At 41.5% G+C, this 26,724-nt stretch overlaps 1 pseudogene; it reads left to right on the top strand.

Annotated features, from left to right (window-relative positions):
* The first annotated feature begins 1,204 nt into the window (after positions 1-1,204).
* On the top strand, positions 1,205-26,329 carry LOC146565083 (secretory phospholipase A2 receptor-like; annotated as a pseudogene).
* The last annotated feature ends 395 nt before the right edge of the window (positions 26,330-26,724 follow it).

Genomic DNA, 26,724 nt, shown 5'->3' with positions numbered 1-26,724 from the left:
GAAACATTCTGTACTGACAGAAGATGGTGCTAAACATGTTTTTAAAACTTTAAGCCCTTATTTCTTAAATCCAGCTTCACAGAGTTACATCTATGGGAGTTATTGAGAGCAGGTTTCCATGGTGTAAATACCCTTTATACATTTGGTGTTTCATTTCCACTTTAAAGCTTTAATCAAAACCTCAATGCGCTAATATTCATTATCACTATCAAAATCCTCAATGTAGACTTTACAATATAAAATGATACCTCTGGTCATTTATATGCTCAATGGCTAAAAACATCACTAATGGTGCGTTTTTTCTTACATTAAACACAAAATACCTTAGCCGAGGGAGGGAAGAGTATTACACTTGTAGTACAACACCAGCTACAGTTAAACTTGAGGTATGCAAAAATTTAGACTTCAGATGGGGGGGGATAAGCAAAGGAATAGGCAATAGAAAATAGTTTTTTCTGAGTGATCACTACAAACTTTCTCTCCCCTCCAACAGACTTGACGGCCAGACTGATTTGGCTACCATCTATACAAAATCCGATGCAGATGCAATGGACTTGAGGGAATATTATTCATGGGTCTGTTGGTCAAACAATAATTTTTGGGACTTCTGGGGTCATAAAAAAAAAAGAACATGTGGTGTTGTTCATTTTGACAGTGGCAGGTATGTGAGATTGTTGTTGATAATTCTTGTTTAAATACGTGTTTAAAAATACTTTTTGCATTTTTAGTAAATATTTACAAATAAGTTACAGCTTTTAGATTTACATTAATGGCTGTATTTGGACAAACTTTGAAAAATCTGTTATATGAAATTGGTGTGTGTGCTAACTTTAAAAGAGACTTTGAGAGAGTCTTCAGTTTTTGTTTTCTAGTAAGAAGTGGGTAATAAACAGAACCACTGGAAATTTTTTGCGTCACTACACGACCAATATAACACAGCTGGACACTTTGATTCATTTTTCTCAACCACTCCCTTTAGCTGAGAGAACCACAATCTGCTGCCAGTTAGCCACATTTCCTGACTTAGGCTGGAGAGCCGCAGTGTCTCCAGATACTTCAGATAACAGTGCGCCTCTTAAGTTTTAAATGCATCAGATTCTTTCATGTTGTATTGATTCTTTCTCTTGAAAGGGTTTATGGAGCTAAAAGCGACAAAGAATTCTTCTTCATGTGTGAAGGTTCAACTGAACTTATAACTCAGCCAATGAAATTTGATGATGCCCATAAATACTGCGAGAAGAAAGGTGGTGTGCTAACTTTGTCAGACTATGACCAACTGAATTCATTATTTCGTGATCAGGACTTTCCCATCTGGATTGGACTCCAGAGAGATGGTAAAGACAAACACTTCTGTTACAGTTTTGTAAACTAAAATGTAGTTCCATAACTCGGTCACACATTTTTTTTACTTTGCCTTTTTTTCACAGTTTAAGTCAATATCAGTAGCTGAAAATATAATAGCTTGCAAAATCTTCATCCTTAAGCATGTCTTACGAGTGAGATTCATGATTGTTTAGTTTATGATAAACTATTAAGTACTATTACTAAGTAATCTGGTAATTAAGCTAAGTAACTTATTCAAATCTGTAGAGTTGGGCATTTTTTCCCTACCCATTTTAGCCTTAAAGCAGGTGGTGGAACAGATTGATTACTTGAGAAACAGTAAACATATATTAACCTTATCTATTGTGGAAAAAATTCATTGTGTTCTGCAGGGCAAACGTGGAAATGGAGTGCAGGCTTGTCAAACTACACAAACTGGGCACCGGATGAGCCAGATAACAGTAAAAACTGTCTCCATCTCGTCTCTCAGCAAAAGCATGACTACCCAAGACTGCTCCTCTCGGTTTCCCTTCCTTTGCTACAGGGCTGGACAGAACAGGACAGGACAGGACAACCTAGTTCTCGTAGAGGAGGATAACCCAGTTCTCGTAGAGGAGGATAACCTAGTTCTCGTAGAGGAGAACAAAACCTGGGAGGAGGCACTGGAACATTGCAGAGCACTCAGTTCACCCACAAGCTGCGACTTGGTCAGCATACAGCCTGAAGACTACGTTTATGTAATGAAAAAGTTGGTGGAGGCCAATGCTGAAGAGGTGGGTTCAAATTCAGTGACTCATGCATGAAATGTTTACATGAGATTTGCTTTCATGTTGTTGGTTAGAATGAGAACATGCAGCCAACATCTAACCACTGAAGAATCAAATCAATCAGAATCAAAAGCGAAATCCATATTCTGGCTATATGTATAAATGATTTACATGGCCATATTTAACCTTATTTGCAGTCTTTTGCCATTTATAACACAGCATATTATGGAAAATGCTTTTTCAGCTGCAAGAGATTTTTATGTTGCATTGTGGCAACATAAAAATCTCGGTGGAATAATTGACTATGAATATATCCATGTATTTTCACTAGCTGCTTTTCCCCCCTAGGTGTGGACAGGTCTGCGTTTCCTGGCTGGTAAATGGCTGTGGGTGAATGGCGCAGATATGTTGTACTCTGACCTGCCCCTCTGCCCCCCAATGGTACAGCGCTGTGGAGTCTTATCCACAAACAGCACAGGCAGTATGGAGAACAGAGACTGTGCAGAAAGAAAATATTTTATGTGCTATAGGAAGTAGGGCCCTCAACATCTCTAAAATCATCACCATTAGGGTGGTCCCAAAAATAATTTACAAAATTTACAAAATTTACAAAAGACAAACCACTTGAATTTCCCAAATGCATACATTTGTGCTCAAGAGTTTACTTTGGCTTATCATGGGCATGAACGTCATGGTGTACTTTCTGTTTTAATGATTCATTTGAATTTTTTTATGGGATCATGGGATTGTACAGCATCCATCTTAGTGACTTTAAAAAAATAAGACATGGGTGCACAAGTTTGAATTTATTTTGGATTCTCTCTGATCTACATATGATCAAAATTATAGATAAATATTTGGTTAAATGACCCTTTAGCAAGCTGCAACTTGACCAGAAGGTTATGATGGTCATCAACAAGCTTCTGGCATAACTCTGGTTTAATATCTTCATATTTTTTTTTTCCAGAAGCTTAATATTATCCTGCTTTATCCCAAAACCCAGTTTTGATGTCTGGGATCATTGTCCCGTTTAAAGGTCCAATTATTTCAAATTTTTAACTGTAGCTGCAGTTTTATCTGTAAGTTGGAGAACTTGGAGATAGTCCTTCATTATTCTAACATCTTTGCAATATATCAGCACCACTGAGATAAGAACGGCATTAGATCATGTTGCCACCATCATGCTCGACAATTGGTATAATGTTCTTAAATTTGAAAGCCTCACTTTTACTCCGCCAAACATACATCTTCTCATTGTGACCAAATAAGCTTTTTTTGATCCAACCATAGAACTTTTTTCCCAAAGGTTTTTTTTCATCCATGTGGGATTTCAGCTGACTTTGAAGGTGTCAATTTTAGAACAGATTCTTCTTTCTCTCTTGGCGCACACTTAGTCCATGGCGGTGTAAAACTAGCTTCACTGTGGACAGTGATGCTGGTATTTCAGCAGTTTCCAGGTAATGGCAGGCTTTGGGGTAGTAACAGTAACATGTTCCGAAAGAAGACCCAAAGTGACTACATGTCTGAATAACTTGTGTGCAGTTGTTTAAACTGCAGCTCAGTGTGTTGTTTTATCCTGCACGCACCTGACATCACCTGATAAAATAAACCCGAAGAAGGATTTGCAAGAACATGAGTTAACCCTATAGGCACTAAGACACAAGAAAAGAAAAACAGCACTGGCTTTAGAATTCAAATTCAAATTCAAATTTTATTTGTCACATACACAGTCATACACAGTACAATATGTAGTGAAATGCTTACACAACTGCTCGTGACCTAAAGAAAAAAGAAAAGGCTATGAATAAGATAGGAAATAAATAGGGGTGCAACGATACACAAAATTCACAGTTCGGTTCAGTTCGATACTTTGGTGTCACGGTTCGATATTTTTTCGATACAAAATAAAATGTTCATGCCTTTTTAATTTGTCATTTATTAAAATTATAAATATATATTTTAACTCAAAAGTAGAGTTTTTAAATTTAACCCTAACCCTTGTGCGTGTTTTTTATTTTGACAGCGAATGCGCACCTGCGGACCACTTATGTGCAGCCCTGGTTATATAGCTCATCATATCGCAGCCACAGAAATTCTTTTGTCCATGAAACCATAAAGCTGCACTTTCTTTTTGCCTTATATTCTGATTTGTCATAACTTTTCCGTTTTGCGGTAAGCTTTTCTTTGGCTGTCACTTCTTCACCCTGACCTGTCTTATTTGGCTCAGCAGAACTAAAATATATATCCTGCTGCTTTTACACACGCACTCACATAAGCTCAGCGATTCTCTGCGCGATCAACCTCTCACATGTTTAAGCTTGCTGCGGGAGATTTCACTTGTCATGTTTGCGTAGTAAGCTAACGATTAATAAGACAATGTCAGAGGAATTGGTGCACAAATTATCATCACTCACCAATCAGTGCTGTCGCTCTCTATACACAGTTCACGCGATTGCAAAGTGAAAGCAAAAAACAAGCGCAAATTCAAACGCGATTTCAATATGTCACATATTGACAGTGGCTCACCGATGCCAATGACATAATTACCCAGCTACATTTCCGAAAGAATGCAAAAGCATTGACATATATTTTTCCTTCCTACAATAGCCGGACGGGCAGGGCAGAGATAGATTTTGGTAGCCCGACTGGAAAAATCTCTAGCCCAGGACGTCGGGCTAGCGATTTTGCGAGCCCTGTATCTGATTGAGGAATCACTCATCTTTGGAAAAGAGAGTTTATTACAGAGAAATGTCTCTTTCCAAAATAAAAGCTATACTATCCGCTTCTTCTGGGCTATATTCTCAGCAGCATATTAATCATATCAGGTCCCCATAAGGAGAATCATGTGCTAACGGCTGTCTAAATGACTCGGGTAAAGTTTGTAGCATGCATGCTTGTTGTTTTTGTCTTTGCACTAGGATGATGTCGGCGTAAATGTGCAGTCATATTCGTTGTGTTCCCACTAGTGCTTTCAGGTTAACCTCGTTAAAATGACCTTAACGCCACAACACGGCAAATCTCCGTTAACGAGCTACCCCTGATAGCCCCGTGCATGGGGCTAGACAGCCAACACGTTAACGAGCTAACTGCGCTAACACACTAGCTCCCACCCATGTAATTGAGCATTGCGTGGCACATCCAACATACTGTTTTACTTTAGTCCATGACGCGCTTACCTTCAGAGTCATACGTCACATGAAAACCAAAATAATTCCAAACGCCAGATCTGAATGAGGGTGGGGGAGGTTCAATTTGCCATGTTGCAAGGAGAGCTTAACTTCTGTCTCGCTAGCTTGCCCTGCGCTCTTCCTTCTGACGATGCTGTCTGTGTGGAGCGCTCAGTGGATCTGCGCTCGACAGTGCAGCCTAGGCGGAGTAGTCGAACGCAGATTCACTGAGCGCTCCACACAGACAGCATCGTCAGAAGGAAAGTTGATAAAATAAATTACAAATGTTGTATTGTTCGATACATATGCGTACCGAACCGAAAGCACTGTATCGAACGGTTCAATATCGATACGAATATCGTTGCACCCCTAGAAATAAATATAAAAATTAAAAAGGGTAAATTTAACTAGGAAGGAATAAAATAAAATATATAAATTAAAGTTGAAAATAAAATAAAATAACTGTACAACAAAATATACAATACACAGTATAGAAATACATAAGAATGTATGAAGAAATATAAATATATATACACTGAACAAAAATATAAACGCAACACCTTTGTTACTGCTCCCATTCCCCATGGGATGGACGTAGAGACCTAAAATTCATTCCAGATACACAGTATAACCATCCCTCCCAAACAGTGGTCACAAATCAGTCCAAATGTGTGGTAGTGGGCACATCTGCCATATTGAGATAATCCATCCCACCTCACAGGTGTGCCACATCAGGATGCTGATCTGACATCATGAGTAGTGCACAGGTGTACCTCAGACTGCCCACAACAAAAGGCCACCCTGGAATGTGCAGTTTTGTCTCACAGCAAAATGCCACAGATGCCACAAGCAATGAGGGAGCGTGCAACTGGCATGCTGACAGCAGGAATGTCAACCAGATCTGTCGCCCGTGCATTGAATGTTCATTTCTCAACCATAAGCCATCTCCACAAGATATCCAGCTCAGATTTGAAAACATCCGTATGTGCTAATCAGAAGGGGTTTTCCATAACCTGTTATTTATTTATGTTTTTTGTGGTAGGACGACACATTTAGTAATTTATGTTAAAGTGAGATCTGTAATACTGGTCTAGTCTCATGGTTATAAGGTTGAATAAAATGTAAAAAATATGATGGCTAAATATAAAACTCTGCCCTTGCAATCTCTAATTCTGCAAAGAAAGTGGGCTGAGCCAATATTTTGGGGGTTTATTGAAAATTTTCAAAGACACTGTGGAGCAGGGAAATTATTTTACTGCTATTGTTAAAGAATCATCATCATTACCATTGCATTAATAATATAATCTGTAGTATGATCATTGCTTTAACAATGTAACAGATAGCTTTAAGATGGCCTTAAGATGTTTATGCATACGGTTATCATATTAACCTTGTATTCCAGATGCAGTTATAACTATTTTATACATATTGCATATCGGTGCTTATTTTGAGTTAATGTTCGGTTCATTAAGGGTCTTAAGCTTCACTGGCGTGACTGTCCAGGTGATACATGCTGAGGGAAACTAGAACATAGAAGGAATTGCAATACATGCTTACAAAACACTTATATCAGGTCATTTTTATATTAAGCTTTTAGTAGAGGTTCTTGATCAAAACATTTATTTAGTAGATGACCTATACATAGTTTCAGTTAGGTTGTTACACATAAGGATGAGCCTCTGTTCTGGTGAAAGGTCAGAAGTGCAACAGGTGAATTGAGAGAGAGCATTTAAGGACGAGACACAGACAGTTAGTAGGCGAGAGGTAACATAGAGGCTGAGTGAGGTCAACACATACACACACACTAGTTAGATTTATTTATAGGTGAGAGGTTAGTCATGTCTGGTTGTAACTGTGAAAGTGTCTCTGTAAACGAGGAACCGTTCCTTGTTGTCTCGGCAAGAAAGAGGAACAATTCACTTCAAGACAAGAACTGAAAGGTTGACCGGAAATACCGGCCATGAAAATAGAAGATGATGTTCTTTTGAACTGTGTTAAAAGTCATTGTGGTTTTGATCTGATCTATGTATAAAATGTATCTGTGACGTACGAAGGGGCGTCATTAATTCAAACCCTGATGCTATAAAAATCTGTGTATGCTTTGATCAAGTCGAAGATCAATCCCTGTCTGCGTACAGAGTGGTCTTCCCATGCGTGTATTCATTAAAATCAATTGTTTGACCAAGATCTTCTGGACCATGGTTGTTTGTACTCTCCTTCCTCAATATTTGAACCTTAACAACATATATATAATAATTACATTATGGGGTTGATTCCTCATGCTTTTGTATTCTAAATGATCCAAAATTTGCAAACATGGCAATAGCAGCTGTAGCCTAAAATAAAGGGTCAGCTTTCCTTTGGTGTGGCTGACATGTATAAATATTTTTTTTAAAGAGCACACTGATTAACTGAAGATTATGGAGTAAATATTTGCAATTATGTCTTCACACATGTCAAACAAAATGGCTTGAATGTCAAAATAATGATGATTATAAACAAAATATTTCAAACAGAAATATTAACCAATGGTTATTGTAAATATACTTGGAAAACAAGAGTTTATCAGCAGTAAAGACAGCCTGCACAGAACTATTTCTATAAATTGCAGAACAATTTCAGAATTAAGGTCCTCAGTGTAAAATTGCAAAGATTTTGAATGAGGATTTTTTTTTGTCTTTCCTATGCCTGAAAGGTTGGAGTGTGTGTGACTGTCTGATCACAATCTTAAAACAATAAAATAGAGTGTTTCATTTAAAAAAAAAAAAAAGTATATTTACTCTCATTTTTTAAACAAAGGCTAGGTGTGATCTTAAAGGAATTTGCTAAACTTTTTAACAGCTTACCTTATGATTAGTGGATGACCTGCTCTACCTCCTGAGCCACAGCAACAGACAAAAACTAGCTCTAAAGCTCTAAAGCTCTAAATCTGTGCTTGGACCACATGGATATTAATGATACTTTTGCAGAGTATAAAGTAAAAAATGCAAACCCTTAGAAAACAGAGTTGTCACAGTGAAACATTTTTCCTAAACAGATTGCTTGCTTGATAGGGCACTGTCAGGTAGATTCTTTTGTAAAGCAGAAATTGTGAGCATGAAGTTTTTGAAGTATTGCATTTTATAATTACCAATGTTCAGTGCAACAGCCTATCATAAACATGGTTGACACTCATTTCAATTACTGTAATCTATTGCTAATGCTAATTATACATAATTTTTTGTTTTAAACATTGTTACCTCCCCCCCAAAAAAGTCCAGGGAGGTAGCCAATCAGGTCAGCTATTTGCATTGATTAGGGCTATTGCCCTGTTGTAAAAGCTGTCCTTGAGTCTGTTTGTCCGGGACCTCAGCAGTCTCAACCTCCTGCCAGACGGCAGCAGCTTAAACACCCGATGTCCTGGGTGTGTACAGTCCCGTAGGATGCTGTGTGCCCTCTTGAGACAGCGAGTGCTGTACAGGTCCTTCAGGGAGGGAAGAGGATGTCCAATGATTTTTTTGGCCATATTAATGACTGTTAAGGGTTCAAATATTAAGGAGGGATACAGGAGGTAATCCAATAACAACACTGATCCGGCCGGGTGGAGTCAAACGATGATTTTAATGAAATACACGCGTGGAGAGACCACTGTGCGCAGACAGCGTTGATCTCTAACTAACAATACACAAGCAGATGTTTTATACCATTAGGGCTTAAATTTAATGACGCCCCTTCAACGTCAAACAGATACAATACATATATAGGTTTCAAAACCACAAACGTTTCATTAACGATTTTAACAAAGTTCAAAAGAGCATCTTCTTCGCCTCCGCGCCAGGTGTCTTCCGGTGGCTGTCTCCCCTCGCTTCTCCAAAACCTCGAACCCTGCTCTGCAACACACTAGCAATTCTGCATGCACAAAAATGCAGTGACCAGCAGATATCTGAACTCTCACCTAGAACATAGCCTACCTACAGTGTATGCAGGTGTGTGTGTGTGTATGTGTGCCCTGACCTCAATTGACACTCTGTGTTACCTCTCACCTCACCCACTAACGCTCACAGTCAAACAGAGGTCACTCTCAAATGTGTTAGCAGTCTACTAAAACTATATATATAATATATGGAATAAATGCTGTAAATGAATGCCACTACTTCAAAGCTTACTGAAAAGATATAAATGAACAAAAGAATACAATGAATCATCTGGAATAAAAGGTTAATATGATAACAGTATGCATAAACATTTTAAGGCCATCGTAAAGCTATCTGTTACATTGTTAAAGCAATGATTATACCGCAGATTATATTGTACTGATAAAATACTTTTATTCAATCCCACATGACCCTCTGGAGTGCCTTTCTGTGTGCTGTGGTGCAGCACAGTCATGTGTGTACAGAGTGTACAGTAGGGGACTCAGTACACAGCCTTGTGGAGAGTCAGTGTTGAGGCTGAGGGCTGAGGAAAGATGAGGCCCCACTCTAACTCTCTGTACACGGTCTGAGAGGAAGTCTCTGATCCAGCGAAAGGTGGTAGAAGGAAGTCCGATTTCCAGCAGTTTAACTATAGTCTGTCCGGGAGTATCGTGTTGAAAGCAGAGCTAAATGGCCTGTATTTGTATAGCGCTTTACTAGTCCCTAAGGACCCCAAAGGGCTTTACACATCCAGTCATCCACCCATTCACACACTGGTGATGGCAAGCTACATTGCAGCCACAGCCACCCTGGGGCGCACTGACAGAGCTAAAGTCAACAAAGAGCAGCCTGGCGTAACGGCCCTGCACTTCCAGGTGAGAGATGGTGGTGTGGAGCGTTATAGCAATGGCATCTTCAGTTAATGTTGTGTGTTCTCACTCACTACAATAATACAATATGTTTCAGTGTGATGTTTTCTTTGTACGTTAGAAGTCTGATGACAGTGATGAAGACCTGCTCGGTTGGAACCTTCCTTCTCCTCCTTCTCAGCTGTACTTTATCCGGACTGGGATCAGTGGTGTCAAGAAATTACTCGTACATTCAAATACATTATACCTGGCGGGAGGCCGAAAACTTCTGCAGGAATTGAGGCTTCTTTTTTCTTCTAGTTATTCATGCCCAATAGTATGTAACATAGCAATGTATGCAGTCATAAAAACTGAGAAAATTTACCATTTTTAGAAAATATTAGTTCATTTTCAATTTGATGGCAGCGACACATCCAAAAAGTTAAGGCAGGACATCAGCATCGGGCAGGACATAAAAGAGGTCCATCAACATCTAGGAACTGAGAAGACAAGTTATTGGACTTTTATAAGAGGAATGTTGTCCCATTCCCATCCGACATTCTAGCTACTCAATAGACCTGGATCTTTTTTTGTCATATTCTTGGTTTCGTAATACACCTTATGTTTTCATCTGAAGAAATATCTGGCAAGCAGGCAGCACTGCTATTATGATAGATGCAGTATGAAATTTAGCATTGCCTTGCTGAACTATGCAGGGCTTAACCTAAAAAGGGCGTTATCACTAAAACAAAACTTAAGTAATGAGCCAAAACTCCATTAGTTGTATTTTGTCAGATGAAAGTGAAAATAAAAGAATTTGAATGAATGCCAACTTATGGCATTGGATTTAAATTGTTATTTGTGAAAAGTTAAAACAGTTATGGTAAGACTAACACTGTTATCTGTAATTGCCCTTGTCTTACGAGTTTGATGTGGGCAATGTTGGGCTGGAAAATAAAGTCCCATTTAATTCCACTCACCAAACAGGAACTGATCGTGTTTAACTCAAAACCTTTTGAAAGCTGATAAGGGGTTTTTGTTTTTTTATTTTATTTTTGTTTTTTCTAATTTCCAATATCACTGGCAGTCAGATTTGTTAAAATCAATGCCCAGTTGTCAAATTAATGGATTTTGTGTGTTTTTATTGACTTTATTTTCTTTTTGTCTATGAATTGGTTAGTGTGCAGCCTGAAGACTACAATGATGTGAGGAGCAAGGTGATGAACGCTAACACTGAGGAAGTGGGTTTATAATGCTATACATCTAAGAAATGTTTACTTTAGATTAATTATAATAATTATTATCATTATTATTAATTTTTATATGTGGTGTTTGTAAAGGTGGAATATGCTGACAGGCAAACCATTAGTAAACCAACGCTCTGTTGACAACTGGGGAACTTTTAAAGAAGTTCTGAATTGCTTCATGGCGCAAAAGCTGAAACAGAATGCTATTTTTTCCTTTTTAGTGAGCAAAAAAAAAAAAAAAATCAGCTTGTCATTGTGTCTGGTTGAGTAAAATTTCTTTACTGTCCCCTAATGTGTATGTGTGAAAAATAAAGTCATGCAACATTGATGTTGCATAATTCTAAATGATGCAGAATTATGAACTCAGGGAGGGCTAACTTATTTAAGAAGTAAAAACTCACAGTACAGCTATCAGTACTGCCTAGTTGACCTCATAGACTTAATAGACTTATAATGGAGCTGTAGCAAGTTTGTAAAATCATAATTTTTTTAAATAGCAAAAACCCACCTTATGAAAGTGTTAAAGTGGAATATGCTGAAATTCATTTGCATGTTATTGAATGAAATAAGAATTTGTCCCTTAAGCAAGACATGACTTTTGGTACTCTCCAAATCCATGGACTTCTTGGTTTCTTGGTTGCTGCTTGGCAACTTGAAGCTTCAGCCCCCTCAGCAGATAAATTGGCTAGGCCATGACCTTAATGTGCTTCTTCTTTAGCCACCCTTTTGTTGCCTTGGAAGTATGGTTTGGGTCATTGTCATGCTGGAAGACCCATCCTCAATCCATCTTTTTTTTTTTTTTTTTTTTTAAGATGGCGCCGGTGAGGTCGGCTGCCGTCACGACTGCTCCGACCACTTTTTCTTTGTCTTTGTTTTTTAAGTTAGTTTTCAGCGTTTCTAAATCGGCAAAATCATCACCATTGGGTACATTAGGTATGACAGTGACACTCTTGTTTCTATTGGTATACAATGTACTCACAATTCGAAGTTTTTAACTCCGGATCCGAGCTGGCCGAGTGAGATCTCGAGGGAGAACAAAGGGAAGCGGCGGCGGCCTAGAGGGAAGCGAGCCGGCGTCAGGAACAGGCTGAGAGCTCGTGCACACCGCACACCTCTGCCTAGCATCCTGCTCGCCAACGTCCAGTCACTGGAGAACAAGCTTGACGACCTCAGGGCCAGGATAAAGTTCCAGAGAGACATTCGGGACTGCAATCTCCTCTGCTTCACCGAGACATGGCTGAACCCAGCGGTGCCGGACCACACCATCCAGCCGGCCGAGTTCTTCTCGGTTCACCGCATGGACAGGACACGGGACTCGGGGAAGTCAAGGGGAGGCGGCATGTGTTTAATGGTGAACAACAACTGGTGCAACAGTGCGAACGTTGTTCCTCTCACACGCTCCTGCACACCAAATCTGGAACTACTGTCCATCATGTGTCGTCCTTTTTATCTACCTCGGGAATTTACATCGGTCATTGTAAGTGCCGTTTATATTCCACCACAAGCGGACACGGTCACCGCCTTATGCGAGCTGCATGAGGCACTCACACAGCACCAGACACAACACCGGGACGCTGCGCTTATTGTGACGGGGGACTTTAATAGCGCCAACCTCAAACGCGCAGCGCCGAACTTTTATCAACACATCACCTGCCCCACCAGGGGTGAAAGGACACTGGACCACTGCTACACTACGGTCAAGGACGGCTACAAGGCACAATCCCGCCCTCCATTTGGCAAATCTGATCACGCCGCCATCTTCCTCATGCCAAAATACAAACAAAGGCTGAAACAGGAAGTTCCGGTTCAGAGGAAGGTCGCGCGCTGGACGGATCAATCGGTGGCCGCGTTACAGGACGCACTCGATGACGCAGACTGGGGCATGTTCAGAAACAGCTCCGACGATGACGTCAACGTGTTTACGGAAGCGGTTGTGGGATTCATCGGGAAACTAGCGGATGATACCGTGGAGACAAAGACTATCACAACGTTTCCCAACCAGAAGCCGTGGGTGGATAAAACCATCCGCGACGCTCTGAGATCCCGCACCGCTGCCTACAACACGGGACTCATGACGGGGGACATGGACCCGTACAAAGCCGCGTCATATAACGTGCGGAGGGCGGTGAAAGAGGCGAAGCAGCGCTACGGGAGGAAACTAGAGTCACAACTCCAACAGAGTGACTCTAGGAGCCTGTGGCGGGGACTAAGGACAATAACGGACTATAAAACACCAACAACCGGTATGACGAACGCGGCCGTGACTTTGGCAGACGAGCTGAACACTTTCTATGCTCGCTTCGAGGCTGCAACTAAGGTCTCCAACAATGCTAGTGTTAGCGGCGCTAACGGCTGCAGACAGGAAGATACTGCCAGCACCGGAAACGTGCTCGTCATCTCCGAGCATGAAGTAAGGAGAGCCTTCAAAAGAGTGAACACCAGGAAAGCAGCAGGACCAGACGGCATCCCAGGTCGTATCCTAAGAGACTGCGCATACCAGCTAGCTCCTGTGTTCACTGAGATATTCAACATCTCTTTATCTCAGTCGGTGATCCCCACATGCTTCAAAGAGTCCATCATTGTTCCTGTCCCGAAGAAACCCCACCCTGCTTCTCTCAATGACTATCGCCCTGTAGCCCTCACCTTCATCATTTCTTCACTACCAGACACACTGGACCCACTACAGTTCGCTTACCGTCCAAATCGTTCCACAGACGATGCCATCTCTCATCTCCTCCACACATCACTCACTCACTTGGACACTAGAAGGGGGAATTATGTTAAAATGCTCTTCATAGACTACAGCTCTGCATTTAACACCATAATTCCCTCCACACTCACCACCAAGCTGGAGCATCTGGGACTCAGCTCATCTATGTGTCAGTGGATCTCCAACTTGCTAACTGGCAGACCACAGGCAGTAAGGATGGGCGGACATGTCTCAGCCTCCACCACTCTCAGCACTGGAGCCCCCCAGGGGTGTGTTCTGAGCCCCCTGCTGTACTCTTTGTACACATATGACTGTGTGGCCACTACCAGCTCCACCACCATCATCAAGTTTGCTGACGACACCGTCGTGGTGGGCCTGATCTCTGACAACAACGAGACGGCCTACGTGAAGGAGATTAGGAATCTGGAGAACTGGTGCCAGAGGAACAACCTCCTTCTAAACGTCAGTAAGTCAAAGGAGCTGATAGTGGACTTCAGCACTAAGCAGGAGAGGAACTACCAGACCCCCGTCATCAACGAGTGCCCAGTGGAGAGAGTGGACAGCTTCAAATACCTCGGAGTTCACATCACGCAGGACCTGTCATGGTCCTGTCACATCAACACCGTGGTGAAAAAGGCCCGACAGCGTCTCTACCACCTCAGACGCTTGAGAGACTTCCAACTGCCCTCCAAGGTGCTCAGGAACTTTTACTCGTGCACCATAGAGAGCATCCTGGCGGGAAACATCTTAACCTGGTTCGGGAACAGCACCATGCAGGACAGACGAGCTCTACAGAGGGTTGTGCGGTCAGCTGAGCGCACCATCCGCTCCGAGCTCCCTGACCTGCACTCAATCTACAGCAGGCGGTGCTGGACCAAGGCCAGGAAGATCGTGAAGGACCTCAGCCATCCCAACAACAGACTGTTCTCTCTGTTGAGGTCAGGAAAGCGATTCCGCTCCCTGAAGACCAACACAGAGAGACTGAGGAGGAGCTTCTTCCCGCAGGCGATACGGTCTCTCAATCACACCACCACACAGTACTGACCCACACATATGGTTCTTACACACACACACTGGACTTTCTGGACATTGTTTTTGCACAACACTGGTCACTATATTCTTCATTTCCAGTTAATACTTGTACAGCTGCTGTTATTGTGTATATATTTATTTATATTTAGATTTCTTCATACATTCTTATATAGTTCTATATTGTGTATTTTGTTGTACAGTTATTTTATTTTCAACTTTAATTTATATATTTTATCTTATTCTTCCCAGTTAAATTTACCCTTCATTCTAATTTGTGTTGTACAGTTATTTCATTTTTAACCTTAATTTATATTTTATTCCTTCCTAGTTAAATTTACCCTTTTTAATTTTTCATATTTATTTCCTATCTTATTCATAGCCTTTCCTTTTTTGTTTTCTTTAGGTCACGAGCAGTTGTCCAAGCATTTCACTACATATCGTACTGTGTATGACTGTGTACGTGACAAATAAAATTTGAATTTGAATTTGAATTTGATCTTCAGTGTACTAGCCCTCTGAGTCTGATCAAAATCACCACCCTTTCAGCTTGTTCGTGGCCAAAAGTGGCCACCTACAGATTAGGTCTGTATTTTTATTATTTTTGTTTTTTTGCCATTTTTTCTGCATAAAGCTTTTAAGTAACTTCAGTTCTTTCCATAAATATAAAATAATTATTACTTTTTTATTTTTTAACCCTTTAAACACCAGTTTGTTTGTCCACTGCACCAGCTGGACGACAACCTCAAATCTTGCAATTTTATATAATTGCATTGCTACTGAAATTTCTTGTATTATTAATAGTAGAGTCTGGGGCATATAATTGATTCACATCAACATTGATTATAATGCATTGTTATTTTAGTGCAGAGAGAACAGAAACATAAAAACTCCCTCTCAGACTGTTTGTGGACAAAAATGGCCACCCCTTGTTTACATTTACAAAATGCTATAAAATTCATATATATTAAGAAAAATGTCCAGTTTTTTTTACATGGTTTTTTAGATTAGCATCAGGGCTGTTCATGAAAATCAAAATTTCATGAAAATTCTGAAATTTAACCCTTTAAATACCAGTTAGAGCACATAATCATAACAACTAATAGATAGAGAAAATCATAAAATCCCAGTTTTTTTTCTAAATAATACATGCCATCTGATTTATTTGCTAACCATGATGAAGGTTAGATGCATAGCAATAATTAACAGCATCAATGGCATTTATGCAACATTGTTTTTTTCTGCAGTGGCAGAAAAACAAAAAAACTCCCTCTCAGACTGTTCGTGGCCAAAAATGGCCACCCCTTGTTTACATTTACAGAATACTATAAAATTATTATATATTAAAACATTTTTCTACTTAGACCAACTTCATTTTTTAAATGAAAACCAGTCCTAGTCATGAAAACCAAAATATAATTCAAAATTAGAAATTATACCCTTTGAATACCAGTCAAATTATATGTTACTACTATGTTTTTTGGGGGGAAATAGCAATAAAGTTCAAATTTTTTCAGCAGTTGAATGACGAAACCTTTTTTTTTTTTAAATCATTGCAGGTCAGTGCCAGTAACAAAAATAATAATTATTAATATTAATATTTTGTATTATTCCTGTGAGTAATGACCCCAATAAAAGAAACTCCCACTTCATTAGTCATGCCAAAAACGGCCTTTTATTGCTTGTTTGTACAAAATGTGTGTGTGTGTGTGCACGCACTCAGGGAAGGCAGGACACGCAAACCACAGCAGAGTGATCTTTGCAGACACTCTTTCCACAGCTGGAGCAAGTGGTTGCCGTTCTTCTTCTGTTTATACACAGTTCGCACCTTTTCCTCATTTTGTTGATGGGTCATGCTCTGATTCTGATTCTGACTGCTGTATCTCAGCAACAATAGCAGCGACTGCTTTTGAGCGTGGGGCACAAGGCCGTCTTGCAATTTCTGGAGTCACCAGCATGTGGCCCAGCTCCTCCAGGAACACCCTTCGTTTGTGGGTCTTGGTGGACTCCCACTCAGGATTCACTGCTTTCCACAGGACAAAGGCATTGTATGCTGAGATGTCCAGAAGATTGTAGAACAGAGCCAGTGGCCAGTGACCGGTTTTCCTCCGACAACTGTAGGTGCCAACAACCTTGTCTAGGTTATCCACTCCACTTTTACACCTATTGTAATCAAGGATTACTGCTGGCTTCTTCTTTTCCCCATCACTGACTTCTGGTTCCCTATGCTTTGTGCTCAAAAGAAGCACATTCTTCCCTCGCTTGGGCATGTAGGAGACTGCCATGGTTGTTTTGGTGAAGGCAAAGAGAGATGAAAGAATCTTCCTCTGTCGCAGCTGAACAAGCTGGGGAGGGAGCTCTGGTTTGTTTCTCCTGATTGTGCCAACCAGAGCTAGTTTTCTTCTGAGCAGCTCCTCTGCCAAGCTGAATGAAGTAAAGAAGTTGCCACAAGTGACAGTGTGTCCCTGGAGCCCCTCTGTCAGTTGTAGCACAACTCTCATTCCCTGATTAACTTCCCAGGAACTTCCAGGTGATTTTCCTGTGTAAATTTCCATCTTCCAGGCATAGGAGGTTGCCACATCACAGGTCACCCAGATTTTAATGCCATATTTTGCAGGCTTGCTGGGCATATACTGCCGAAATCCACATCGACCTTTGAATCCAACCAGCTGCTCATCGACACAGACGTCAACTCCTGGATTGAACAGCAGGGGGAGATGAGCAACCCACTTTTCCAACAGAGGAATCGGGCACTGGATGGTAATCCTCATCACTGGTAGTGATGCTGTCATTCTCTGAGGAGACTGAAGAAGAAGCCTCTTCTTCAGATGCAGCGGATTCCTCGTCATCTTCGCTTTCTGATCGCATCACATAATCAAGTGCTTGAAGCAGTGAATATGACTGTCTTGCCATCTTGCCAGAGCAAAAATGATCTTGAAGCTGCTGGGTTTATTTATAGCTTTACAAATGACTGCACCTGTATAAACCCCAGGACAGAATTACAAACAGTCCCAGTTTGTTGTTGTTTATGCTACAGCTACAGCTTTGAACTTTGCAGAGTGTCCTGTGAGTTCTTTCTCTGGTTTTTTTTGTTGGGAGAGTAGATATTTTGGTGTGCATTTTTTTAATGAAAAGAACAAAGTTAGAGGTGCTTTCATTATGAACATCAAAGTTAAAATTCCCCAGGAAGCTCAAAGCTCAATAGCTTGCATCAAGAGACATTCACATGAACTTGGACGTATGGCAACATAATTTATTTTTCTCTCTTGCAAATGCAAAGTTGTGCTGCAATTTCACACTGGCACTTTTTTTTTCATGCACAAACACAAACCTTTGTCTAACATCTTTAAGATCAAACCTGAATCAAAATTGTGTCATTTTTTTGGTCCATTGGAGTGCAGTAAGCCATCAAACACCCCTATAGAAAACTCAGAATATTACATGAAATTGCTTGCTTGGCCAAAAATGGGTAAATGATGTAATTTGGTAAAAAACATTAAAAACTAAAATTTTCATGTGTTGAGTTTAGAATGAAAGCAATTTTACCTAAATCGCATGACATAGTACTGTCAGTAACAAGGAATCAAAAAAGGTGGTTATAATGGGTTTCAATTGGCCACAAATGGCCACGATAGAACCAAGAGGAACAATTTAGTGTATAGTGAATATTATTGACATTATTAAGGAGCTGATGTTGAAAATTAAAAAATCTGAAAGAAATACACACCTTTGGGAAGTTTCATTCCATTTGCATTAACAGAACAAAAATGGTTGAAAAGCGAAAAGCAAAGTGGCCACAAATGGATAGCTGAGGAAAGGAAGTTCTCGTCCAAGATTTTTAAATATTCTAATTTTTAAACAGTTCAGTCAACAACTTCATGGAGTTTTATTTATTTTATTCAGCTTATTTAGCTGAATTATCAATAACTGCTAAAACATGCTAGGTGCACTTCTCAAAGTAAAGCCCAATAGCTCAAACCACGAATGATCGTGCATATAAATCACAAATTTTAAACCTTTATTGTTTAAAAAGGAATAGTAATTGTCGTTTTTGTCAATTTTTTTGCAGTTGGGTGTGCCCTGTCATCTTGTCATTGAATTCAATTTCAATTCAATTCAATTCAATTTTATTTATATGGCGCCAAATCACAACAAAAGTCGCCTCAAGGCGCTTCATAGATACAGAGAAAAACCCAACAATCATATGACCCCCTATGAGCAAGCACTTTGGCGACAGTGGGAAGGAAAAACTCCCTTTTAACAGGAAGAAACCTCCGGCAGAACCAGGCTCAGGGAGGGGCGGCCATCTGCTGCGACCGGTTGGGGTGAGAGAAGGAAGACAGGATAAAAGACATGCTGTGGAAGAGAGACAGAGGTTAATAACAGATATGATTCAATGCAGAGAGGTCTATTAACACATAGTGAGTGAGAAAGGTGGCTGGAAAGGAAAAACTCAATGCATCATGGGAATCCCCCGGCAGCCTACGTCTATTGTAGCATAACTAAGGGAGGATTCAGGGTCACCTGGTCCAGCCCTAACTATATGCTTTAGCAAAAAGGAAAGTTTTAAGCCTAATCTTGAAAGTAGAGATAGTGTCTGTCTCCTGAATCCAAACTGGAAGCTGGTTCCACAGAAGAGGGGCCTGAAAACTGAAGGCTCTCCCTCCCATTCTACTTTTAAATACTCTAGGAACAACAAGTAGGCCTGCAGAGCGAGAGCGAAGTGCTCTAATAGGGTGATATGGTACTACAAGGTCATTAAGATATGATGGGGCCTGATTATTTAAGACCTTGTATGTGAGGAGCAGGATTTTGAATTCAATTCTGGATTTAACAGGAAGCCAATGAAGGGAAGCCAAAACAGGAGAAATATGCTCTCTCTTTCTAGTCCCTGTCAGCACTCTTGCTGCAGCATTTTGGATTAGCTGAAGGCTTTTCAGTGAGTTTTTTGGACATCCTGATAATAATGAATTACAGTCGTCCAGCCTGGAAGTAATAAATGCATGAACTAGTTTTTCAGCGTCACTCTGAGACAGGATATTTCTAATTTTAGAGATGTTGCACAAATGGAAGAAAGCAGTCTTACATATTTGTTTAATATGTGCATTTGTTAGGGAAAATGTTCTAAAACACTTCTTCAGTAAAGACTCAGAGAAGAGAAACATTGACATTCCCTCCTGTTGTCAGAAAAAACTTTTAAAGTGAGATATCAGTTTGTAACATCTTGTCGTACATTTTCTGTCACATCGTCATTAATCACACAAAGTCTTCATGTTCCAACAGGCCAAAGTTATCATCATCATTTGTAACAGCTGTATATGCAGCAACAGTAGAAAATATTATGCGGTTAATCATGAGTCTTAAGCATGGCAATATACACGTTACAAAGACACAAAATAAAAGTAAAAATATCCCAACTCCGATGAGTAGTCTTTTTAGCACCTGTAACCAGGAGCCAGTGTATAGCCAAGAGAACCAGTCACTTGTATCACTTACATAGTCCTGATTTCGAGCCTGCTGGATCTGTCTCAAAACATTCAGGGCGTCAGTCATGTTTGATGAATGTACGTCGTCTGGTATGTAAGTGCAGCATGTGGTATTAAAAAGGACGCAAAGTCCCCCTTTCTCTGCTAATAACATGTCCAGAGCTACTTGATGTTGCATCGCTGTAATCCGTAATGCATCAATTTCCTGGTTCTGCTGTTCGTTGATCTTACATGAAGCGTTCAGGAAAAGTCCAAACCGGTAATCCAGAGTTTCAATTCTCAGCATGTTTTTTCCAGCTCCCACCCAGGGGAACAATGAATGGAGTACTTTCTGTCCAGTAGTCCATAACTTGAATTCCTTGGGCACGTCGCCTCCCCATATCGGGTCATGTGCTTGAAGTTTAGGAATCGCTAATCTTCTTTTCCGGCGTAGTGTAGAAGTGGTGTTCACTGCAGTCATCCTGAAGGTGTGGTCTGACAGGAATATAGGAGCACATGTTCCTGTCCATTCTGGGGGCAATATGAAATATGCCCGTTGTCCACATAGCCAGGCCATTCCATGCACCCAGTATGTGCCGTTAGAGGGTCCACTCATGTTCACAGGTGCGCCCTCTCCGTGGCTTGCAGTTTGGACACAATTTGTGGTGTCTCCAAGGGGTCTGTTATCCTTCTCTTGCTGGTAACACATGGAGTGGTTCTTTCCGGGCACTTGGTCCAGGAACACTGGGAAATGGATAGAGATATTCCGATTTGCCACATTGAAGTCGATCCAAAAGAGCTGATCACATGTTTCATTACTAAGTCCAACAGCGTGTGAGATTTTATCGTCGATGGTGATTCGGCTGTGTTGGAATCCAATGCCAGCAAAGCTAGCTGCACACTTTGCTTGAGTGTTGTTCATATATTCGCCATATAATGTGGGGTGTGTCGACGTGCTGGGCATATGAGAACAGACATAACAGTCTGTATTTGCCGATTCTGCCTTTGTTCTGTCGTGGATATAACGGTACCAGGCATTATTCATCCACGGATGAATGTGATCTTGCGTCATGTCCCTTAGGTGAGAGTTGTCGTGTGGTCATCTCTTCTGCCTGCCTCCTGGTTCAGCTGCTGTTGAGGTCAGCTGAAGTCCTGTAAGGGTGAGCATCGTAGTCAAGGTAACCAGGAGGGTCCACCTCCCCATGGTTGCACACAGATCTGTCACACCTCACACTTGGTTGCCCTAGAGTTGATCAGTGGCTGGAGGTTGAAGTGCGAGCTTACCCTACGGGGGCTCAATCAGCACTCCCCCCTCACCACTGAAGCAACCAAGCGTGAGATTTCTCTACTGTGCTGTCTTGGGGGTGTCGGGGTTTCCTGGGACCTCAACCTTTTTGCAGTGGCTCTGATGTATCCAGGAGGGTCTCTCCGCTATTTTGCAGGCAGTTGGAGTGGTCAGAAGCACTTGAAATGGCCCCTCCCACCGTGGCGAGCTCCAATTTTTCCTTTGGAGTACTCGAACAAGGATCCAATCACCTGGCTTCAACCTGCAAGAAATAGGTGAAAGAGAGTCTTGCGGCAGTTTATTATTCAACACAACTTATCTGTTTGTCAACAATTGAGTCATCCATTCTGCCAGAGTGGTTTCACGAATCGATTTATCTAGTGGCTCGCTAGTAACTGGTAGCGGAAAAGGTCTCCCATGTATAATCTCAAATGGGGACAGCTTGTTACTTCCTTGTGTTATTCTCATCCACATCTTGACCAGGCCCAAACATTCTGGCCATGGTCTGCCAGTTTCTTCCATTATTTTCCTGAGCCTTTGTTTTATAGTGCCATTCGTTCTCTCCACTAATCCTGCACTCTGTGGATGATAGGCACAAGGAAGTAACAAGCTGTCCCCATTTGAGATTATACATGGGAGACCTTTTCCGCTACCGCTCACCCTTACAGGACTTCAGCTGACCTCAACAGCAGCTGAACCAGGAGGCAGGCAGAAGAGATGGACACACGACAACTCTCACCTAAGGGACATGACGCAAGATCACATTCATCCGTGGATGAATAATGCCTGGTACCGTTATATCCACGACAGAACAAAAGCAGAATCGGAAAATAATGGAAGAAACTGGCAGACCATGGCCAGAATGTTTGGGCCTGGTCAAGATGTGGATGAGAATAACACAAGGAAGTAACAAGCTGTCCCCATTTGAGATTATACATGGGAGACCTTTTCCGCTACCAGTTACTAGCGAGCCACTAGATAAATCGATTCGTGAAACCACTCTGGCAGAATGGATGACTCAATTGTTGACAAACAGAGAAGTTGTGTTGAATAATAAACTGCCGCAAGACTCTCTTTCACCTATTTCTTGCAGGTTGAAGCCAGGTGATTGGATCCTTGTTCGAGTACTCCAAAGGAAAAATTGGAGCTCGCCACGGTGGGAGGGGCCATTTCAAGTGCTTCTGACCACTCCAACTAATGGACACGCTAATGTAGATGATGGTGGTGGTGGGTCTGGGTGTGAACCACGACTGTTGCACCCTTTTTCAGAGCCATGATCAGATCTTCCTGGATGAAAATCTATTTCATGCTCAGCTAACAGCGTTTGTGCGTCCCTGTATGCATTGTCAAGTTTAATTTTCCTATGTCTTAGCCACATGGGAGATCATTCAAAATGAGGTTTTGATGTAATGCTGGCTGTTTCTCCTATAGTTGGTGCGGAAAAGTTAACGGAGGGGTCTAAAAGAGAGTTATGTGGGTCTGTTAATGGAGGTCTTTGTTCAGTACATGCTTGTTTTGTAGTTTCATCATCAGGGGTTATTAAAGCTGCTGCTAGTTGTTTTTTCTTTTCCTCTTTTTTTATTTTATTTTCAGTTCTCCTTTCAGTTTCACTTTTCCATGCTTGGAAAAACCTATACTCTTCCTTACGTTTTAATTTCTTTTTTGGGTCTTTCGTTAATGTAATCTCTTGTTTTAGGACAGCTCCCAGCTGGGTAACAGCTGAGGGGCTGCATTTCCCTTTCCAGTTACAGCTTTTTGTTTTTCGTGGATTTCTCCACCTATTTGCGCTTATCTGTCCGGCGCTTGGACATGTCTTTTCTAGCCACTGCTCGTCAGCAGTGAGTTTAATGGGCTGATTCCCCATTTTCACAGAACTGCAAAGCTTTCTCTGGCACGCTCGACTCAGGAATGGTTTACTGATACGGCCTTCGACTTCACCCTAACGGTGAAGCGGTATCAGTTTTATGAGATGAAACTCAACCTTTTTCCTTTGTCACCATGACATGGGCTCTTGCAGGATACACAAAAATGGAAGTAGTTCAGCAATTTATTGTGCTGTAAAATCAACTTACTTCCAGACACACACACATATATGGACATTTGCGCGCTTTTACAATTTGTCACGAAGTAATTTCAGCTACTTCTAAAACTGGTCAAAACACAGTTCCTTTTGGCGAACTTAAACCTAATTTGTCACGAGATAATTTCAGCTACCTCTAAAACTGGTCGAAACACAGTTCTTTTTGGCGAACTTAAACCTAATTTGTCACGAGATAATTTCAGCTACCTCTAAAACTGGTCGAAACACAGTTCTTTTTGGTGAACTTAAACCTAATTTGTCACGTTACTTTAAATCTTTGCGGCCGTCTTTAAATACCAAATAGTGTTTCTCACCCCCGATGTCCCACTGACGGTTCGGATCACCAGACTGAATCCCAGCGCCGTGGACCTGGTCACCGGCTCAGACTCGAATTCACGCTCTGGGACTCTCTCCTCGTCTAAGAGGGCTGTGCACAGACTTCGGTGCCGGCTCCCCACGGCGTCAGGAATCAGTGCTGGATCCTGGAACAGAGTCACAGATAACAGTTCTGATATATTCTGAACCGGCTCGAAGGACCAAGTAAATGTTAGGGAAAATGTTCTAAAACACTTCTTCAGTAAAGACTCAGAGAAGAGAAACACACAGAACTTCTTGCTAGCAAGGGCAGCCTCCACTCTAAGAGACTCCAGTGAGAGAACTGCCCCGGTCTTTATTTTATACTCCATTGAGCGTATGTGTGTGTATGTGTGTGCGTGTGTGTGTGTGGGTGTGTGTGGGGTCAGAGTGTGGCCCCATAAACAACTTCCCTTAACCTGCTGGTCTGGAAAGTCCAACAGTTCATCTATATGTAAAGAAGCACTTAAACTAAAACAGACATAGCTACGTTAATCCTACCGTAAAGCAATAAGACAAGGTACGAGCTCTCATGCTCCCAGGACGTGGGGGTGCATTCCTGGGGTGCACACATCCTGTCACTACACAATTAATTATATGCTTCTAAGTATACATGGTTAAACATTTCCTAATACAAATAACTACAAACAGCATCCTACCATAAGCAAACTTATATCACTAAAAGATTATACTGACTACTAAATACAATTTTCCATTGACAGCATTGAAGGACATATCCTGGTCAAAAATGACTCCAAGGTTCCTCACAGCGTTACTGGAGGCCAAGGTAATGCCATCCAGAGTAATAATCTGGTTAGATACCATATTTCTAAGCTTTTCAGGGCCGAGTACAATAACCTCAGTTTTATCTGAATTAAGAAGCAAAAAGTTAGCGGCCATCCAGGTCTTTATGTCTTTAAGACATTCCTGCAGTTTAACTCATTGGTGTGTGTTATCTGGCTTCATGGACAGATAGAACTGGGTGTCATCTGCATAGCAGTGAAAATGTATGCTATGTCTTCTAATGATGCTGCCTAAGGGAAGCATGTATAATGTAAACAGAATTGGTCCTAGCACTGAACCCTGTGGAACTCCATAATTAACCTCAGTGTGTGAAGAGGACTCTCCATTTACATGCACAAATTGGAGTCTATTAGATAGATATGATACTGCAGTGCAGTACCTGTAATACCTACAGCATGTTCTAATCGCTGAACGAGATCGCGGATACAAGTGGCAGAAATGAGCTTCCTCCGAAGGGTGGCTGGCCTCTCCCTTAGAGATAGGGTGAGAAGTTCGGCCATCCGGGAGGGGCTCAGAGTAGAGCAGCTGCTGCTCCACATCGAAAGGAGCCAGCTGAGGTGGTTCGGGCATCTGACAAGGATGCCCCCTGGGCGCCTCCTGGGTGAGGTGTTCCAGGCATGTCCCACCGGGAGGAGGCCCCGGGGCAGACCCAGGACACGCTGGAGAGATTATATCTCTCGGCTGGCCTGGGAATGCCTTGGTATTCCCCCGGATAAGCTGGAGGAGGTGGCTGGGGAGAGGGAGGTCTGGGCCTCTTTGCTTATGCTGCTGCCCCCGCGACCCGGCCTCGGATAAAGCGGATGAAGATGGATGGATGGATGTTCTAATCGCTCTAATAGGATATTATGGTCAACAGTATCGAACGCTGCGCTAAGGTCTAGCAGGACAAGCACAGAGATGAGTTCACTGTCAGAGGCCATAAGAAGATCATTTGTAACCTTCACTAAAGCTGTTTCTGTGCTGTGATGAACTCTGAAACCTGACTGAAATTCTTCAAATAAACCATTCCTCTGCAGATGATCTGTTAGCTGTTTGACAACTACTCTTTCAAGGATTTTTGATGTTTTCATTGTAATAATTTGACCACTGGGACAAACTGACTCTCACCTTGAATTAAAGCTCTTAAAGATCCATGGAGGTTCACTGGCTGCTTCTACCCCCTAGGTAGGGGGGACAGGCCTGCCTTTCCTGAAGTTAAGCCCCTCTGTGGGTGAACGAGGCAGATATGATGTACTCTGACCTGCCGGTCTGCCCCACCATGGTAAACCACTGTGGAACTTTATCCAAGCATGGCACAGGCAGTATGGAAACCAGAGACTGTACAGAGAGAAGAAACTTTCTCTGTTATTGGATGTAACCTTAATGACAGAGAGTAGATTTTTAACAGCTAATCAAATGCCAATGTATCATCATTGGTGTCCAGGCCAGGCTCCCATCCACCACCTCTGTTTATAATCACATCCCAGAAGGGTTTTGTTTCTTTAGGTACTAGATATAAACTATGTTATAATCTGAAAAATTATCTTTCACAGAAGTTAATTATCAAAGAAGTTGATAGGTTTGTAGCTTGAACCTATTCGCTGAAACGTTAAAGACAATATAATTACACAGCAAAGCAAGACACGAAGTAGGCAAAGTTCTTCATGTTACTCGTGCACGGGAGAGACCGGACAAACGCCGTTCCTTCGCTTGACCCCAGTTGCTCTCGTCCGTTCTCCCGTACCACTGTTCTTTTATTGAGGTTACATGAAT

This window comes from Mchenga conophoros, linkage group LG11 (assembly GCF_057382185.1).
Source record: "Mchenga conophoros isolate Kocher_MC1m ecotype Shallow Benthic linkage group LG11, M_conophoros_male_GT1.1, whole genome shotgun sequence".
NCBI lineage: Eukaryota > Metazoa > Chordata > Actinopteri > Cichliformes > Cichlidae > Mchenga > Mchenga conophoros.
The sequence above is the reverse complement of the archived record's forward strand: the minus strand, read 5'-3'. Positions and strand labels throughout refer to the sequence as shown.